The sequence below is a fragment of the Ovis aries genome, chromosome 2 (genome assembly GCF_016772045.2).
Source record: "Ovis aries strain OAR_USU_Benz2616 breed Rambouillet chromosome 2, ARS-UI_Ramb_v3.0, whole genome shotgun sequence".
Classification (NCBI taxonomy): Eukaryota; Metazoa; Chordata; class Mammalia; order Artiodactyla; family Bovidae; genus Ovis; species Ovis aries.
In genome coordinates, this window is record NC_056055.1 from 135,408,850 (window position 1) to 135,426,853 (window position 18,004).

General features: G+C 42.0%; 1 protein-coding gene across 6 annotated transcripts in view; it reads left to right on the forward strand.

Moving 5' to 3' along the window:
* WIPF1 (WAS/WASL interacting protein family member 1) overlaps positions 1-18,004 on the forward strand; it is a 128,202-nt gene that overhangs the window by 36,161 nt on the left and 74,037 nt on the right. For 4 of the 6 annotated variants that reach the window (XM_060409756.1, XM_060409753.1, XM_060409757.1 and 1 more), the window contains exon 2: positions 1-10,101. This exon is cut by the window's left edge and continues 33,834 nt beyond it. The exons of the other annotated variants lie outside the window; for them this stretch is intronic. The gene's annotated coding sequence lies outside the window, so the exon portion shown is untranslated. The remainder of the gene's footprint in view (positions 10,102-18,004) is intronic. 6 annotated transcript variants of the gene reach the window in all.

Below are 18,004 nucleotides of genomic sequence, written 5' to 3' on the forward strand. Positions count from 1 at the left end.
CCTTTGCGACTCCATGAACTATAACCCACCAGGCTCCTCTGTCCATGGGGTTATCCAGGCAAGAATACTGGAGTGGGTTACCACTTCCTCCTCCAGGGGATCTTCCCGACCCAGGGATCAAACCCACATCTCCTGCATTGACAGGCAAATTCTTTACCACTGAGTCACCAGGGAAGCCCAGTTCAAAAAGCACCTTGTTTTTATTTTAGGTACTTCCCAAAGCACCAGCTTTATTTCTAGACAAAATAATAGATAATGGTATATACAATGTATTGTTATTCAGAATGCCTGTAAATATTAATACAATCTTGAGAGATATTTATCATTGGAAAGGTTACTTCATTTATAGAATTATGTAATTCAGCCGGTCTGTAGCCACTTCAAAATCCAAATCATAATCCAGAAAATATGTGATAAACAGATGTGGTTGGGTTTGATGTTGCTCAGCTGGATATGACCCACACTTTAATTGTAACCTGAATAAATCCTGAGGCCCTACGTGGTGCAGATCCTGCTTAGAGTCTCATTCACAGAAAACATCAAAAAGCCAGATAGCCTTGAAGAGTGACATATCTGTTTCATCTAAGTTTTTCCCAAAGGCATGGCTTAAAAGTGTTACACTTTGCACCACGTAAACAGTGTCTTCCAAATCCTGTGTAGCCATCTGTTCCTCTCCCTACACTCACGGCCATTTCTAAACATCTCTTTCTCATCCACATAGTTTTTCAGTGGTTACGAAACCTTCATCATTTTAAAAAAAATTAATGGAGATATAATTCACAAACCATTTTCCTCATTTTTTGATCAGACACAAATATATCCATCTCTTCCAAATTTAGAAGCATAAATGCTACTCCACTTCCAGGCTTCCTATTCTACTTCCTGGCTGGACTGTGCCTCTCTAGGATGACTGGAGGACTTGTAACTCCACTGCCCCTGATTTCTGAAGATCTTTTATTTCCTGCTTACACAGTACCCAGAGATAAAGCCCATTGCTTGACTCTGATTACATTTCTTATGAGAAGTTTTAATGTAGAATTTCCTAATAAGATTTCCACCTACTAACAGTAATAGTAGCCACAATTTATGCACTGCACTGGCTAAGCTCTTTGAATGCATTGTCATACTCAGTACTCAGAAAGTTATCTCCATGTTACAGATGAGTAAACTGGGCCCCAAACAATAAAGTAATTCTCTGCAACTAGTAAGTAATGGATCTGGGATTTGAGCCCAGGTAGTTTGTTTCCAGAATCCTTCCTTTTAGGAGTGACATGAGCATGTTTACCAATTCTCCCCTATTCTATATGCTGTTAAATGTGGAAGAGAGGGTTACATCTGAGTAGGAAGATTGTACAAATAGGCAATTAACTGTTCTCCTGGTCCTATGTTATAGATATGTGTAGGGAATGTGTACCCATACTCAAATCCTGAATTGGGGCTACAAATCTGCATAATACCCACTCATAATCTCTCCTGATAACCTTGGTTCACTTTTGAATTTTAAATTGCCTTGCATTCTTTTTTTTCACTCTTCCACCTAAAAGAATGGAGCAACAGATGTGTGAGAGGGTCTTGGTTCTCAATACTGTCTACCACCTCTGGAGTTCTGTATTTGTAGGCTTCTTAAAACTCATCCTAGGTGAATGGCAAGGCTTTCTTTGTGTCCCTAGCCAGTCTTTTTATGAGTAAGGGAGTTTGCCATATCTTTTCGATGTTTTGATCAATAACAAAGATGAGTGAGGGGCCTAGTTATTTGGAATTAAACTGCATGATATTGGAAAGGGTCAGTTTGTCGATATCAGGCCCTATAGTATGACTCTTCGTTTACATTACAAGGACATAATCAAATGTACCAAGCGCGGTGCATCAGCAAGAGAACTTTTTTGACCTTTCTTCTTCTTTGTAGCTGTTCCTAGGACTCGGAAATGTGGTGCATGGTGTTTTTTTTGCTTGATTGCTAATGAGGAAAGCCTTTGGCATGACATAATGCTCCAGAAGTCACTCAGGGTCAGTGCAGAAACAGTTGTTCTAGGTCCAGCTGAATTGTTTGGCCTACATCGTGAAGCATTGACTACCAAGGGTGTACCTCGCTGCAGCTTCTCTCTGTACAACATGTGTGTGGTGTGCACGGGTTTAGCTTTCTCTGAGACAGAAGTTTTGATGTAAGACTTCCCTGCTGGTCCAGTGGTGGATTCTACACTCTCAATGCAGCAGGCATGAGTTCAATCTTTGATCAGGGAGCTACAATGCCACATGCCAACCAAAAAAAAAAGTTTTGGTGTATATTGGAAATGACACTGGTCTTGCAGTCAGAAGCTTTGGGTTTAAACCCCAGTTCTATCACTTACTTACTTGTTTGAACAAATCCCTTCAACTCTTGGAATCCCATAGTCTCCCCTTTTGTATTATGAGAATACTTAAAAAAGATTTGCTTCATAAAATTTTATGTGGCTAAATTAATTTTTTAAATATGTTATGTTAGAACAGAAATGCTCTTTTAAGGTATTTAATCACTTGTGATTCAAACCAGGATCTCAGTCCAGTAAATTGAGAGTTAATAATGGCAGGTCTTCAAAAAGTTGTTTCACCTTTATACTTGTTGCTGTCCTCCCACTGGGACTCTCCATAAAAAATTAAATATGGGATCTTAATGTTAACCTTTATTCAAACACATGCACAAATAGAAACACGTACAAAGAATACCTGCTTAGGTATTTTATGGCCAGAATTTTCCCCATCACCCTTTCACCTACATCAAAGTTTTTAAAAAGTGGAAAACACTTTATTTTTAGGGGAAAAGTGGTGGATTCTTGTTGAATACTGAGTTTTCTTTAACTAGACACTAAGAAACAGAATTCTAGCCTCTTGAGCAGGTCTAGCAACATTATTTCCTCAATTTGGATTTTTCATGTCTTTCAAGGATATGTTTATGTTCTTGTGGTCTTACTTTGGTGCTCTTACCTAATTCTAGATTAGATTTCTCAGCTGATGGTGACTTCTAGTGATTGGAAGTGAGACAGCAGGAAGTTCACCGTGAGAGCCTCCCTTCTACAGATCTCCAAAGTGCCTGCATATCTGAGTCCCAAATTTGCACAAGCATTCCTCAGGATGTTCCTGGCTACGTCCCAGCCACTAGGTTCTTGACTGCCCCTCTACCCACATTCATCCACATGATTTGCGAAAGCTATAGCCAGTTCTTGTTGTTGGAAGCAGGGATGGAAGTGAATGGAGACCTGGCCACATACTCTTTAGAAGAGTTTCTAATGCCTGTCTAGTATCATTCCCGTATACACAAAATGTATTATTGTTTTTGACATGAACCTACCATTAAATTTCCCCAAACAATGGATTGACCTTACGATTAACAGGGTCTTACTATGCAGTTCTCTGATGTTCACCAAGAAAGGTTACATATATTTTAACCTGTAGAAAAAAGTATAACAGGGAGGATTTCTAAACCATTAGATATTAAAATACACCTACAGAGACAGGGGTGCTACATAATATAAAGCATAGTCAGTCAGCAAAGATCATGAAAAAGGGAACCAAAAAACAATATGACAGAATATATATGATAAAATGGCAAGCATAAGATAAGCATACAACAGTGAATGTGATTCAGTCACGTTTAAATCCCTCTATTAAAATAAGATTGATTAAAAAGATAGTCTAGCTAAATGCTGTCTTTGGAAGTGTTTATATACCAAAATTATACAGAAAGGCAGAAAATAAAGGGATAGGTTGATGAATTCTAACAAACAAAAATAGGAGTATTAATATTAACTCTAAAAAGTATAGGATTAAATGTAAAACAGATATTGAACAGGATATAAAACAAAAGATATTAAACAAGAAGCTTCAATAACAATGAAACTGAACATTTAACACTGAATTAGATAAAGCAAAACTTGTTAAAAGATACAAGCAAAATAACGCAAATTAAAACTATACATGAAATAAAAATTTAAAAATACAAATAAAGTTTTCCATAATCATAGTGGGAGACTTTAACAGAATACTTTCAGAATTTGATCAAGCAAACAAAATTAAGTCCAGAACAAAAGATCTACATAACAGTTATTAACCTAACCCAACAAATAGGAAATATATGCAGTTTTTCAAAAGACCATGGATAATTTCAAGAATTGATGAAATACTATACCACAAAGCAACTTAAACTAACCCAAAAGTAGACATATAACAAAAACATGGCATTGAAAGTTAGACAAGATGGCTGTTACCTCCACCTCTATCTGAGAACTTGGAAACTGAGATACGATCCTTTGAAATAATTTTTGGATCAAAAAGGAAATCACTACTGCAACTATAGACTATTTTAAAATTAACAATATAAATAGAGTACATTGAATTATGGGGGATTATACTAAATATATAGTTGGATAAAAAGTTAAGCCTTTTATTTAAAGGACTGAAAAGTAATAAAATAAGTTTAAAATTTAAGAAGCTAATAACTGAAAAATAAAACAGTAAGGTAGTGGGGCGGGAAATTATGAAGCTTAATTATTTACTTTTATTAGAAAAACTGAATTTTTTCTAATAACAAATTTGACTAGCAGTAAGGCAGAGGTGCAGAGTTAACAGGACAGTTGCTGGAATGAGGGTTAATGGGGTAAAAGACACTGTCCCAGGGCCTTCCCTGGTGGTCTAGTGGTTAAGAATCTGCCTTGCAATGCAGGGGACACAGGTTCGATCTTTGGTTGGGGAACTAAGATCCCACATGCTGCATAATGTGGCCAAAACAAGCAAAAGACATTGCTTCTGTCCTCACTGTCACTTAGCTTTGGCTGAGATGAAAAGCATGTGCAAAAATTAGTTAGAGAATAGGACTGCATTCAGTAGAGTGCCCGTTTGTGAGTTATAGATGGTAAACTACAGCTAAGAATAGCATTCAGCTCTGAGTCTCCAGCTTCAAACTTATCAGTGGCCCCTGAGTAGTTGTTTAGCCCCTCTAATTTAGCTACTTCTCTGTGAAGTGGGGATCACAGGATTGCTGTGAGAATTAAATCAAAGTACACTAGGCCCTCTCTATGCACCAATGTGGAACCATGGATACATAGGGCTGACTTAAGGGACTTGAGCATCCTCGGATTTGTGGGGGTAGGGTGGGGGCGGGGGTTAGTCCTGGAACCAATCCCCTACAGATACCAAGGGACAACTGTGTGTGGTAAGAGCTGCCTAAAAAGTCCGTGTGGCAACTCTTCCAACCTCTTCTGAATGCTAGTGAGATGACTAGGGCACTATCAGAATCTTAGTACATTTTACACATGTGTCTCAGATGGTAAAGAATCTGCCTGCCAATGCAGGAGACCCGAGTTCAGTCCCTGGGTGGGGAAGATCCCCTGGAAGAGGGCGTGGCAACCCACTTCAGTATTCTTGCCTGGAGGATTCCCACGGACAGAGGAGCCTGACGGACTACGATTCATAGGGTCACAAAGAGTCAAACACGACTGAAGTGACTTAGCATAGCACAGGACAGAAAATAGTATTTAGAGTATCCAAGTTCTACTGCCTGGATGAAAAGATTGGGCATTTTATCTGAGACTGAGATATGGCCATGGTGATAGGGTCAACAAGTTTCTGTCCATTAAAAGAAACAAAAAAACTATAAAGCGTGACACTCCCAAAGCAGCAGCAGTTCATGAGTTCCCGGGCACAGAGAACAGAATAGCCAGTTTTGCCATTCTGTAGTTGGGTGGCTTCCTTGAGTGGAAAGGTGGAACTAAGGAGGCCTTTCTGATCTGCTTCTGACCAGTAAGCACGTTTAGCCCTCATCCACAGGAGTGAGACATCACTCCTGCAGCCACTTAGCGTCACTGTCAGGCCCCTCAGGCATGATGATGGATTCCAAGATCTTGAAAAAGTGACATGGTAGACATAAAAGGAGTCAGATATTAAATCCATAAAAAGTTGAAAAGAATTTAACACTTGATGGGAATTTGGGATTTGGGGTAAAGTTAGATTGGATCTGGAAATAGGTAAAAATCTGTAGATGCTACACATCAAACCACTTTAGTCAAAGTATTTGTTCAGTGGGGGGAAGAAAAATCAGTGAAAGTAGTTAAATAATGTCTATAGTCCAAATAACTACTTAACTGTTGTATTCCCTCCATTCCCAAGACACCATCAGCTGTAAGGTATACCATTAAATTTATGACAGGTGAGGTAGGGGCAAGGATACGGTATTAAATGTACACTTTGTTTCCAGAAATGTTAGAATATGAAAGAAAAAAAGAAACATGTGTCTTGGAATTAAGGAAATGCAGAATCTCACTCAGTTGGTGTTTTGGTATTTTCTTGCTGGTAGAAGATAGGACTAAGTTTATAAAAGCAATTTTTAAAATATTTACTAGAGACTTCCCTGGTGGTCCAGTGGTTAAGACATTGCCTTCCCTAATGCACAGGGTGTGGGTCAGATACCTGCTCCAGGAGCTAAGGGTCCACATGCCTCGTGGCAAAAAAACAAAATATAAAACAAGCAATATTGTGACAAATTCAATAAGGACTTTAAAAATGGTACATATGAAAAAAGCCTTCAAAAATTCAAAAAGTGTTTACTAATACACAGGACCGAACTAATGAAACTTGAAGGCACATAAAAGTTTTCTCAGGCCCATAGATTTATTTCCTTTCATTCATTTGTGTCATGGACAGCTGGGGAGGTACTATATTTGATAAGCATGGAGTGTATTTTAGTGCCAGAAAATAATGAAGTGCTTGAAAACAAAAACCAAGAAACAGAATATTGACAGGAGAATGTCAAAGGAACAAAGAGCCCCCTGAAAGAGCTCCCACCAGCCAAAGGTGATTAATCTGAGCAACAAAGTTAGTAAAATTGTGTTGAATTATAACCCAAAGTATGAAATGAATATCTGTGAGACCATACTGATATAAAAAAATGACTGAAAATATATGGGGAGAAGTGATAAGTCTTCTGTGCAGAAAAATTCAAAATAATTTATATAGATACTCCACCCTTAAGCTTTCCTCTCCAAAGTGTAATAGTATAGAAGAGGGTGAGGAGCAACCTTCCATGGAGAATCATGACAAACATTACGCTGGGTGATCAAGGCCATAATCAACAGTGTTAAATTACATTGACAGGAAATATGCATGATGTAATGTGATTAAAATGGCATGTTACCTCTGTGGTCTTTCTCTAAACAACCCAATCACCCTGTCTGATGATGAGAAAAACATCAAACAGATCCCAATTGTGGAACCTTCTACAAAATGCCTGACCAGTACTCCTCAGAACTGTCGAGGCCATCAAAATCAGGGAAAGTCTGAGAAACTGTCACAGATAAGAGGAGCCTAAGTAAGCTCGATGACTGAATGTAACGTTGTATCCTGGATAGGATTTCTGGGACAGAAGAAGGACATGGGGAAAAATTAAGAAAACCTAAGATCATGGCATCTGGTCCCATCGCTTCATGGCAGATAGTTGGGAAACAGTGGAAACAGTGGCTGACTTTATTTTTCTGGGCTCCAAAATCACTGCAGATGGTGATTGCAGCACTGAAATTAAAAGACGCTTACTTCTTGGAAGGAAAGTTATGACCAACCTAGACAACATATTAAAAAGCAGAGGCATTACTTTGCCAACAAAGGTCCGTCTAGTCAAGGCTGTGGTTTTTCCAGTGGTCATGTATGGATGTGAGAGTTGGACTGTGAAGAAAGCTGAGTGCCGAAGAATTGATGCTTTTGAACTGTTTTGTTGGAGAACTCTTGAGAGTCCCTTGGACTGCAAGGAGATCCAACCAGTCCATTCTAAAGGAGATCAGTCCTGGGTGTTCATTGGAGGGACTGATGTTGAAGCTGAAACTGCAATACTTTGGCCACCTGATGCGCAGAGCTGACTCATTTGAAAAGACCCTGATGCTGGGAAAGATTGAGGGCAGGAGGAGAAGGGGACGACAGAGGATAAGATGGTTGGATGGCTTCACTGACACAATGGACATGGGTTTGGGTGGACTCCGGAAGTTGGTGATGGACAGGGAGGCCTGGCATGCAGCGATTCATGGGGTCGCAAAGAGTCGGACACGACTGAGTGACTGAACTGAACTAAAATAACCTATGGTCCTTAGTTAATAATGTATCAGTTTTGGTTTCTTAATTGCTATTTATCTGTCATATTAAATGTAAGATTTTAACATCAGGGAGCTTGGGTACAGAATGAGAACCCAACTGTCTTCTTGATTTTTCTGTAAATCTACAACTGCTTTAAAAGACAAAGTTGTTAAAATTCTTTTAATGCCTAAACAGAAAAAACAAAAATCATGGACAGGAGGCCAGGTTAGGGAATTTTAAGGGAAATTAGAATGTATTTTGTTGAGACCGTTGAAAATTCCGCACAGAGCATGATTGAAGTAGAACATATGTAACTGCTTAGTTAAAAAAAAATGGAACTGGCAGCTTAGCCCAGAATATGACACTTCTAAATATATTCAAGTTGATTCATTATTATTTATCATCCATGGAGTATTTTGTTTTTCCAAGATGGCCAAGTTTTACCATTATTCTTATTTTAAAGTGATGGCTGTGCTTTTAGCCATGTTGACTCAGATGGCTAATCTAACTGTACAGTTCAGTCAGAAAACCAGCCATCAGCTGTCAGAATGGTAAAAACAGTTAAGTGTGTTTTCAAAGCCAGAAAGGCACTCATGTGGTGAGACTGCAGAGTTTCGTGTTATCCAAAGTCCTGACTCCCAGGATCCATTTCCTCACTTGGTGTTCTCACATGGAAAACTTCTTTGGGGAATTATAGGGTCATATTTTCAAGACTTGGAACAGTAGGCTTGTCTACAGTTACCTTTATAAAAAAAACAACTAAAAAGAAAAAAAATCCCTTTAAAATCATTTAAAAAAAAAAAAAAAAGAATTACGCCAGGGTAGCCAAATAGAAACAGTCACTGGGGTTTCTGCACTGAGTCAGGTTGTATAAATTACAGACTATTTTCCCCTTGCTCCAGGACATTGTTTCACTTCCACACACCACTGCCTACATCCATAAATTCCAGTGTGTTGGCCCTCCAGAGAGCTCGAGGAATTATAAAAGGATAGAGGAGGGGACTCACCACAGGAACAAGCAGGCTAGAATGGTACCCTTGAGCTTCCTGCTTGGTCCTGCCTCGGCTGTGCTCCAGGCCTCGCCCCTGCTCGGAGCACAGAGGGGCACTCTCCCTGGTGCTCTTGGCAGGGCCAGCATCAGGGCCCCCCACAGCCAGGGCTCACATGCCACTAGGAACCCCATCCCTCCCACAGGAAGATGAAGTCAACCCTTTCAGGGGAAACCAAAAGGCTGGCAGATTTTGGAGACTAGCAAGGGGGGAAATGTGTACCAGTTATGTAGCCCTGGGAGGCAGAGAGTACCGTGGCTTTGTTTGCTGAACCCAAAGTTAGGGCACACTGTCCGACAGCGGGACTAACTAGACTGGACGTGAACTTGAGACTGGCCCAGGATACTCAGGCTGAGTGGCCCTTGTGGCTGCACGAGGCGGAAGAACGTGAGCCAGGCCCTGGGTATGCTCATCCGTGCTGGTGCCCTCCAGAGAGGATCCTGGGGGCGCCCTGGGTGCAGCACATGGCCGCCCTTCCTCAGCAGTCCCCAGGGCCGTGGCGCTGGGCACATTCTGGTGACAGGCTGGCGCCCAAGCTCCAGGCTCCACCGTGAGCTGGCTGCCCTTCCCAGGGGCCACCCTTCCCCAAGGTGGGGCTACAAGAGCCTCGGTCTGTCCCTTTCTCCCCCTCCTTATGGCATCAGAAGAGCCAGGAGCCCAGACACCACTGTCCCCTGCCTCCCCCACCCCACCCCCTTGCTTCTCTCCTCTTTACCTGAGCCCTGGGGATGTCTGAGGCCAGCTGGGGACCCCTGTGGGGACACAGCCATTTCTTGAGACACAGGGTTACCCCAGCGTGAAGTAGGAAGGGAGGCGAACTTATCACATGTCTCTGACTGCTCCTTGAACGAGTCAGAGAAGGTGCAGTGAGGAAGTCTGATGTCACATGCAAGACTTACAGGAAGCCGACTGCAGGACGGCAGGGGAGCTTGAGAACCTGGCCGTTTTCAGCGGATTAGAACAGGTCAGTGCTCCTTCTTTCCCCCCGAAAAATCTTTCCTAGCCACTCTAAAATACCGAACTGGTTCTCTTTCCTTAAACTGCCGTGAACGCTTTTTTGCAACATGAAGAACTTGCTCCAGCTTTGAATGTAGGAGCCAGGGTGTAGCTGGTGGCCACGCGCTGTCAGAGGAACAAGCATCAAGCCCTTATCACGAAAATGAAATTCTCAGAGCCTCTTGCTTCCCTTTTCAGAACTTCTGTGCCCTAAAAAACAAACCTTTACATGGTCCTTAAATTACTTATTTCATGGAATTTAGCTAAGCCTCTCATCAAGTTCACCTGTTGGCATAAACCGGGACACATCAGCTTGTGTTTGCAGGCAGTCACAGTGTGTTCAGAGGGCAGTAGAAAATGCAGCAGTATTGTGTGGACAGACAGGCTACAAGACTATGCAAAGGTCTGCTGCTTTTATGCACTTTTTTCTTCTGATGGAATGAATCTTTTGGCTTGTAGTTCCTGTTAAAATTGTTTCTCATATCTTTATAAATTCTTAAGTTCCCTTAAAAATTTTTTTTTACTCTCTTCCTTCCTACTTGTCTTCTACTGTTGTTTTAAAAATTTCCTTCTTTTATTGAAAATAGAAGTAAAGGGATGCGGGCAGTTTGAATGTGGGATGAGGAAGTCCCCTGCCTGCCCTGCCCCCACCCCGGGTTCTGCGAACATGGCTTGGAGCTGTCACGTTCTGGGTGTGCAGAGCCATGAGGTCTGCCTGCCACCAGAGCTTTGTGTCTTGAGCCTGTACTTCTCCAGAGAGGAAGAAGGCGTCTACGGCAGAACCCAAGAGATGGTTGGTTGAAGCATTGGACATTAGAGCCCAGATACAGCTAAACGGCCCAAGAGTATTCGTCTGATAGCCCTTGTGGGGCAGTTTAATAAGGAACTTTCAATAAAAGGCTCTTACACAATGGCCTGCCACTTTCAGACCCGAATGAAAAAGGAAAATGTCTCAAATCTGCGTGACAGGAAGGAAGTCACTACCTTCTTGGGCTCTTATTAAGCACTAGAACAGGTTAGCCAGTGTCGAGTTTCTTTTCTGGACCATTTGAAAACAGACTGATCTTCTTTCGTAGCTACGTTCATGTGTTAATAGAGGTAGAGAGAGAAAAGCAGAGAAGAGCCCAGGTTTGGGAGCTTCCTGTTTCCTGTCTCCCTTCCAGCCCAGAGGGCTCTACAAGGGTCTGCTGAAAGACGACAACAGTGGGGTGAGGGGTTAGCGGACTCACGTGTTGTTTATATCCTAGGAATGCAAAATAACCAAAACTATGAGGCAAGAGAAAATTGTTGATGATGTCCTCAGATTGCCACATTTTTTTCATTTTTTGCTACTACATTGTGCAAGAAGACGGGAGGAAGCTGACAGACTGTGGGAGGACTGGAAGTTAGAGATCTCAGGCCTAGTGCTTTTAGAAACCCTATACTGGCTCTGAGGGAGGCAGCCCGTGTTTCCAGTCTCCATGGACTTTCTTGCTACTGGAGTCCTCTGCACAAACAAATGCCTAGAGGAGCCACATGGAAGGGAACTGTGGTGGGGAGGTCTCTTGCATATGGCACCAGGCGCACCCCTGAACAGCAAAAAGAGGCTTACATCTTCGTGGTAGCTGGACATGCCTAGAAGGAGCTCTTTCAGTTTTGTTTCGATTTTTTAATTGGTCCTAGAGGTTTATTGTTCAGAGAGTTTTGTATTCTGCTAATCTGCTGCTCATAGCAGAAAAGGGTTTTTTATTTCTTTAAATGCTTTCCAGATGGACTTGACATCTTTTTTTGGAATGCGTCCTTCTGAAAGCTCTTTCCCTTTCTCCTTGGGGCATCTGTTCTCTGCCCATCCGTTCCTCTAGTTTTCCACATTCCCTGTGTTCCTTTATGTTTGAGATACAAGACAAGGTTTATAAAGGGTTGTTATTGAGCAAAGTCTCTGATCCCCAAACCTGAAAGTGGTTCTAAAAAAAAGGACTCAGAGGAGCAGAAGATGCTAGATCCTGTTGGATGGTGGATAACACCTGGAATGTTAATCTCACATGTAATTCTTAGACAGGAAGTGCCGCCACTTCAATGTGGAGGTCAAAAGTAGAAACATAAATGATGACCTTATACCTGGAGTTGAAAAATGCTGAATTTTATGGGGAGGGACTACATGGGCATGTCACTGAATTCTCTAAATAAGAAGAGGAAGGGGCTGACTTCTCAATCCCTCTTCTCCTGGACCCTGACATAAAGGCAGGCCTCTTTTCCCCAGAATCTCAGATAATACAGGGTAACACTTCAGAATCAGCATCTACAGATATTGGAGAGGCTTGGGCTTCAGAGAGTGAAAGGGTGAGGTATACAAAATATTCATGCTGGTAGAGAAGAAGGAAATAAAGCTGATGAGTGCAGCCTTTGCAGTTGAATTCATCCTTGGCCGTCTTTCTGCGCTGGCATCAGCAGGCAGGTCTGTAGGCCATCTATCGCTCTGGGCTTTTTCAGAGAAAAGTTCCTGGGCATGGGAGAGGTATTGTTATCATCACTGCCATACTGGGAGCATAGAGATTTGGTTTTTCAACTGTGGTAAAATACACATAAAATTTACCATCTTTATTAAGTGTGTAGTTCAGTAGCATTAGCTGTATTTACCTTGTACAGCTCACCTTCGGAGCTTCTTCATTTTGAGAAATGGATACTCTGTAGCCATGAAACAACTCTCCGTTTCCCCTCCCCCCAGCCCCTGGCACCCACATTCTGCTTTCTGTTTCTGTGAGTTTGACTACTCTAGATACTTCATATAAATCATACAATATTTGTCTTCTTATGACTGCTTTATTTCACTTAGCATAAAGACCTCAAGGTTCATCCATGTGGTAGCATGTGTCAAAATTTCCTTCCTTTGTAAGGCTGTATAGTGTAGTCTGTTATATATACCACATTTTCTTTATTCATTCATCTGTGGGTGACATTTAGCTTACTTCTGCCTTTGGCTATTTGCTGCTGTGAGCAGGAGTATATGCATACCTGTCTGAGATACTGCTTTCAGTTCTTTTGTATATATACCCCAAAGTGGTATTGGTGAATCATATGGTATTTCTATTTTTCATGTTTTGAGGAATTGCCATACTGTTTTCCATAGCAGCTGTGCCTTTTTACATTCTCACCAACAGTGCCCCAGGGCTTCCTTTTCTCCAAAACCTAGCTAATACTTGTTAATTTCTGTTTTTTTTTTCCTCCCATTGCAGCCATCCTAAAGGATGTAAGATGATATCTCAGTTTTGATTTGCATTTTTCTAACAATTAGTGATATTGAGCATCCTTTTATATGCTTGTTGGCATTTGTATATCATCTTTGGAGAAATACCAGTTCAAGCCCCTTGCCTGTTTTTCAGTGAGGTTCTTTGGTGTTTGGTTGTTGAGCCTTAAGGTTCTTTATATATTCTGGATGTTTAGAGGACAATAGATTTTTTAAAGTATTACATGTGCAGGTTCTAATTTTCGTATCGTCTACTGGCACCAGCTGCCTCCTGTGACCTCCACCCTTGGGAAAGAGCTTGAATTTCAATAATATTTTTTTTCAACAGTATAAGTTTTATCTTAACTCTTCAGAGTGCTACACAAAGTCTCAGCTTATAAGCAGTTTGGTTTTTGAAAACTGACAAAAGTGAAGGGAAGGGAAAGAAAGGGAAGAGCTTAGGGTAGTGGTTTTTATTCTTTCTATACTTTATACTTTTTTAGCTATGTAAACTTCAGGAAAAAGCCTTATCCTCAATTCTGTTGACTAAAACTGAACTCCGTGCTGGGATAAAAATACTTTCTGAGAATCATCCAGTAATTATGTCTTCCTATACCACCCTCCCTCCAAATGCACAGACTCAAAGATACCTCAGATTACAAAACCATTGTCATTTTTCTTCATGAATGCCTCAAAAAAAAAAAAAAAAAAAAAGGTATTTTGCTTCTGGGTAGTAAGGACCCAAAGAGGAATTAAGCTGTTGTCCCAGGAAAAGGAACAAGAGCAGTGGGACTCTTCTGGAGTTGTGGCCATGGTGTTTGTTTCGAGTTCAGACTTTCAGGAAGGAGCTGGTAGGGAAGATGTGATGGGCAGAGGAATACTGCTGTGAGGACTGCTTTTGCTGGAGGCGCTGACTCCTAAATGAAGTACCGTTGAGATGAGGGAACGGACTGCCTGTGTACCTGGCTGATTCTTGCCTCTGCCATTTCAGTTTCCCTCCACGTCTTCATCAGTTAGAAAATTGGTGCTCTTCTCCACCCGTCTCAAAAGGGTACTGGAAAATGACCAAAATGCTTGGATTTGTTTGTTGGTGAGAGACAGAGAAAACTTTTTCTCAATAAATAAATAAATAAGGTGAATCCTGGAGGTGGAACCCTGTTATGATGCAACAAATGAGCAAACTTCAGCAGCAGCTCTTCCTGGTGTACATGACGTCCTATGCCAGTTTCACCAGGAGGTATTCATACACCACCACCATTGTAATTTCTCAATACTAATTAGAAGTTACTGCTTTGAGACTAACTAGCTGGATACTTACCAGAGTGTCTGTTTTTGATACTTTCTGGTATGAGTTAGGCTTGCTTCCTACTTTTGTTTGTGTCTGGGTTTTAATAATATGTCATATTTTAGGTTCACTCATTGTATTGGTTTGTAATCATAGTGTGACTTAAAAACAAACAGTCTTTTGTTTTTTTTTAATATTAAGATACATGTTTGCACACACACATGCAGCCACCCATACATACATGTTGTTGTTGTTTAGTTGCTAAGTTGTGTCAGACTCTTTGGGATCCCATGAACTGCAGCATGCCAGGCTTCCCTATCCTTCACTATCTCCTGGAGATGCTTCCCCAATTAAAAGTCATTAGATGATATCTTGGCACCTACAATTATTTAGAATATGCTGCTAACTTCAAGCTAGGAAGTTATTCATGTATTATGCCTATAGATTTATTTGGACGGTCTGCTAGTGAATTGCTATTCTTTCAATAAATACCTGACTTTTTAAGGGGTGGTTTGGAGCATTTTTTATTTCCAGGCTGGCTACAAAAAGATCTAGTCTTCCTTGAAGGCTTTAGAGACCTGTAGAATGATCCTGCCTCCTCGAAACTGGGTGTGGGACCAGTGGAGGGGCTGCCCAATACCTCAGCAGCTTGCTACGCAGACAGCTGCACAGAGGGCGCCAGCTCCGCCCTCTCACTGCGGTGTGGCTTCTTAGGAAAGTCTCAGTTCCAGAAGTCATTTACCCAACTGAGCATTCTTGATGGGCTGCCACCAGGGCTTTGCCTGAAAGCTCTTTCAAAGCAGACTTGTGCCTTCACTCTTTCCTTCCTTCCTTTTGTATGCCCCTCTTCTTTCTGTGCTTAACTCACTCCCGCCTAAAATGCCCACCATCTCCTGAAAACTGAGGCTCTGGAAGGAACTCACCTGCATGGACAGCTTACTTCCTCCCCCAGCCCTGCCTCTAAGCTTTATGTTCTACTTCCTTGGAGCATTTAATGCTTTTCCCTGCAAATCAAGGCTGATGAATAAGCACAGTTGCCAGAATCAAAGTGTTTGAGAGGTTTTATGTAGGGAAAATAATTGGGGAGGAAATAATGTTATTATAAGATAGATCGTGGTGAATCTGGAAGGGTAGACAGTTTGCTTTTAAAAAACTGCTTTTAAGGATTCATAAGGAAGTAGCAATAGGGGAAGGGGAATTGAAAAGGCCAGAGGATAATTTGCTCCAAAAGACAAAAATGTTAGGTTATTCAAAAACCATTTTTTTCTCTTACTTCAGTGCCAGGAACATCTGGCCTTGGGGAAAGTTTCAGAAAGAGGATTTTGGATGCTGTTGTCACTATTCAAAACTTAAAGAGATAGGTGAAAAAAACAGAACCCTGGGTTTTTAGAAATAGAAGGAACCTTCACGGGTTCAATCACTGGCTCAGACAGTGAAGAATCTGCCTGCAGTGCAGCAGACCAGGGTCCCATCCCTGGGTCAGGAAGAGCCCCTGGAGAAGGAAATGGCAACCCACTCCAGCATTCTTGCCTGGAGAGTTCCATGGACAGAGGAGCCTGGCAGGCTACAGTCCATGGGGTCGCAAAGAGTCAGACAGGACTGAGAGACGAACACACATAAGTCACAGGTTCAATCCCCTCATTTTTAGATTTGGAAACTGAGGCCCAGAATGGCTGGGAGATTTGTCTTGGTTGAAAGAGCTAGTTAGTGACAGTGGTGGGCGTGGGTCAAGCCTCCTGACTCTGGCATGGGCAGCAGTGTTGAGAACTCCCAAGGACTTGACATTGATGTCAGTGCCCCTCTGAGCTCTACAGAGGCCAGACCCGTGCCTAAAAAGGGGCAGGCCAAGAGACTGAGGAGTTTATGAGCTCACAAAATGCCAGCTAAGTGACCTGTGTTTCTGGAAGGAGCCACAGTAATATGGGTGTAACCCTGACAGTAGACGCCTAATCTATCCTACCTGGAGAAAGTTTGTATGCATGATGGCTCCCATGGAGCGAAGAAAAGGACAGCCCAGAAAGGAAAAGTCCCCAGTGTTGCCCAGGTGTGGCCAAAAAGAGAGACCCTAAATATTGTGGACAGGACTGTAGAGTAAGAGGGGGTTGTCCCTTGTGTACCATGGATGAAGATTAGGACTCACCATGGCCCAGATTAAGTAGCCTTCAAGAGGCTTACTCAGCCTTAGCCCTGATTCCAAGATCCCTTCAGAAAAAGTACATCAGTTTCCTGGATACCATTATCTCAGAGGAGTATATTCTGGACAGTGGCCATCATACTGGAAAGTCATGCCATCATTTGTGAATTCTGGTGTGCCTGGGAGCCTCTCGCAAATTTGTAAGATGGGTCAGTCATTCTGAGTCTGAGCCCTCTGGCTCCCAATAAGAAGGAGATTTGGGGGCCTCTAGGTAAGAAGATTTGGGGACCTTTAGGTGAAGTCCCTGAGCTGGAAGTGTGGTGATCCACCCTCCGCCGCCCCCGGGAATGCCCCTCCACAGGGTCTTCCTGGGCAAGCAGCAAACTCTCCTCAGTGTCAGTCCTGTTTCTTTGTCCCTCTTCTTTAAATTGCCGAAAGTATTATAAAGAAAATAAAATGTAATATACAGGTCCTGCAATTGAACATTACAAGCCCTTTTTGGACTCTTGATATTTTATGGGTTTTTTTTGTTTTGTTTTGTTTGCCTTTCGAGGAGCATTTTCCCTTAATTCAGAAATATTTTTTGAGCACCTTCCATGTAGCTCTTATATTCTGGGTGGGAGATGTGGATAATAATAGTAAACCTAATAAAATAGGATGTTTCATAGTCTGTTCCAAGGTTAGAAAGTAACAAGGGCTGAGGAAGACATGCAGCAATGTAGGAAGGGCGGGAAGGCGTTGGTGGGCATACAGATTTAACTGGGGCAGGTAGGGTAATTGTCACAGAGAAGGTGGCATTGGAGTGAGAACTTGGAAAAGGTGAGAGAATTCGCCTTGCAGTTACCTAGGGCCTTGAGGCGGAGCAAATCTGGTATATTCAAGGAATGAGGAGGAGCTGGTGTGACTGGACACAGTGAGGAGGAGGGAAGTAGGGAGGAGTCCTGGAGGGCCTTATAGGCCCATGTAGGATGCTAGCTTTCACTCAAGAGTGAGGGGGAGCTTTGGGAGGACTTTGAGCCAGGGAGAGTTGATGGTCTGACTTTGCTCTTTAGAGGATGCCTCTGGCTCCTATGTTGAGAATACAGTACAGGAGAGCAAGAGTTGAAGAGAGAGGCCATTTCAATATCTGGTGAGAGATGACAGTGCTGTGGACCAGGGGGGCAACACTAGAGATGGTGAGGATTAATCAAGGTCTCTTTTTTGTTTGTTGTTTTTCTTGGTCAAAGTATTGTTGTTTTACAATGTTTATT